The following is a 2,177-nucleotide window of genomic DNA, read 5'->3' on the forward strand; positions in this document are numbered from 1 at the left end:
ATGTGAACGATCCAAATCGTTTATTACAAGTTCTCACATCCCTTATATACCTTCACAAGTTGTTATTTTCTAGCTTTCCCATCCGCCCTTACAACTTTCGCAAACACCTTATATGTCAACAAAGCATTCTACAAAACACTTTTCAACTGTCCATGCAGGCACATATCCAATCAGAGCTGTGAGACTCTTCTTCTCCTTGCAGAGGTGTCCTTGGTTCCCATGCTGTTTATCTTGCTCCACAGCTGCTGCTCTGAACAGCTTTTCTTGTATCCCCACAAACAAACAATAAAGGAGAGCTTGATTCAGTAGAAAGCTGCATTACAAGTCATGAATTCCAAAAGATGGGCAGTTCACTGCAGTTGAAACACATCTGGTCATCACTTTCTTTACCACATCCCTGACCTCCCTGTTCCTCATTCTGTAGATGAGGGGGTTAACTGCTGGTGGCACCACTGAGTACAGAACTGCCACCATCAGGTCCATGGATGGGGAGGAGACAGAATAGGGATTCAGATAGGCATAAAAGCCTGTGATGATAAATAGGGAGACCACGGTCAGGTGCGGGAGACACGTGGCGAAGGCTTTGTGCCATCACTGCTCAGAGGGCACCTGCAGCACAGCTATTAAGATCTGCACATAGGACAACACTATGAAAACAAAGCAGCCATAGAATAAACTGGCACTAAAAATGATAAATACAACTTCCCTGAGATTTGATTCTGAGCAGGAGAGCTTGAGGATCTGGGGGATTCCACAGAAAAACTGGCTGACAACATTGCCTTGGCAGAGAGGCAGTGAAAACGTACTGGCAGTGTGCAGAAGAGAGAGGAGAACCCCAGTGCCCCAGGCAGCTGCTGCCATGGTGGCACAAGCTCTGCTGTCCATCAAGGTCCCGTAGTACAAGGGCTTGCAGATGGCAACGTAGCGGTCATAGGACATGATGGTGAGAAGGAAATACTCTGCTGAGGCAAAGAAGATAAAGAAAAAGAGCTGTGCAGCACATCCTGTATAGGAGATGGCCCTGGTGTCCCAGAGGGCATTGGCCATGGCTTTGGGGAGAGTGGTGGAGATGCATCCCAGGTCAAGGAGGGCAAGGTTGAGGAGGAAGAAGTACATGGGGGTGTGCAGGGGCTGGTCGCAGTCTACGGCTGTGCTGATGAGGCTGTTGCCCAAGAGGGCAGCCAGGTAGATGCCCAGAAAGAGCCAGAAGTGCAGGAGCTGCAACTGCCGCGTGTCTGCCAACGGCAGCAGGAGGAACTCACTGATGGAGCTGCTGTTGTGCATCTGCTGTTCCTGGGCTTGGAGTCCTGCTCAGAGTGCAGAAGATAATGACAATTCCAGACCATTCTCAGAGACACTCCTCCTGGTATACTATAAAAGTTTTCCTTTCCCTTTGGAAATCCCATACCCGGCACACAGCCCCTGGGGCACAGCAGGGACCCTGCTCTGCAGGACAGCCCTGGGCACCCGCCTGCAGCCCCGGCTGCACAGCCTGCAGCCGTTCTGGGTCACGCAGCCCTCAGGGCTGTGTTCTGACGCTGCATCACAGAAGCCCTCAGCTGGAGCAGAAGGCTTTTTCCACAGTAAAGAAACATGAAGTGCCTGCAGCCAGATCTGCTATGGGATGTCCCCAGTCTAGTGATCCCTCCTGAAAAAGAAGCTGTGTTGCCTACTGTAAGAGACTTACCATGTCGTTGTCTGTGTGCAATGCTCCTGCAGTGAGCTCACAGCCTGCTCACACCATACACACTTTGTGAGCTCTCTCTCCCTTCTCTTCTATCCTCATGTCACCTGCAGCTCATGCCCCAGCCCTGCTGTGCTGTGCACAAGAGCTTCTCCTTGGCACAGAGTTCTCTCTGCAGCGCTGCCCACTTGTATGATCTCTCTGTGTCCCAGGAGCCTGGCCCAGCTCAGCAGCAGAGGATGTTATTTTTGTCTTTCCCACTCGTCTTCCCTGAGATGTCCCTGGGTCTTCTTGGCCAACAACTCCTGAAAAACAACAGCATCCTGACCGTACTTTGAAATCTGTTGAATTAAACACCGGATTTCAAGTGGTTGGTGATTAATTCCAGACATGTGGTGAGTCCTCCCGTAGAGTGCTGAAACAAATATGGTACACAGACAAGGACAGGGAATCATAGAATCATAGAATGACCAAGGTTGGAAAAGTCCTAAAA

At 50.3% G+C, this 2,177-nt stretch overlaps 1 pseudogene; it reads right to left on the bottom strand.

Moving 5' to 3' along the window:
* Positions 1-318: 318 nt before the first annotated feature.
* Positions 319-1,284, bottom strand: LOC146754540 (olfactory receptor 14C36-like; annotated as a pseudogene).
* Positions 1,285-2,177: the final 893 nt, after the last annotated feature.

The sequence above is a fragment of the Coturnix japonica genome, chromosome W (genome assembly GCF_054131305.1).
Source record: "Coturnix japonica strain WE chromosome W, WE-NBRP24, whole genome shotgun sequence".
Lineage (NCBI taxonomy): Eukaryota > Metazoa > Chordata > Aves > Galliformes > Phasianidae > Coturnix > Coturnix japonica.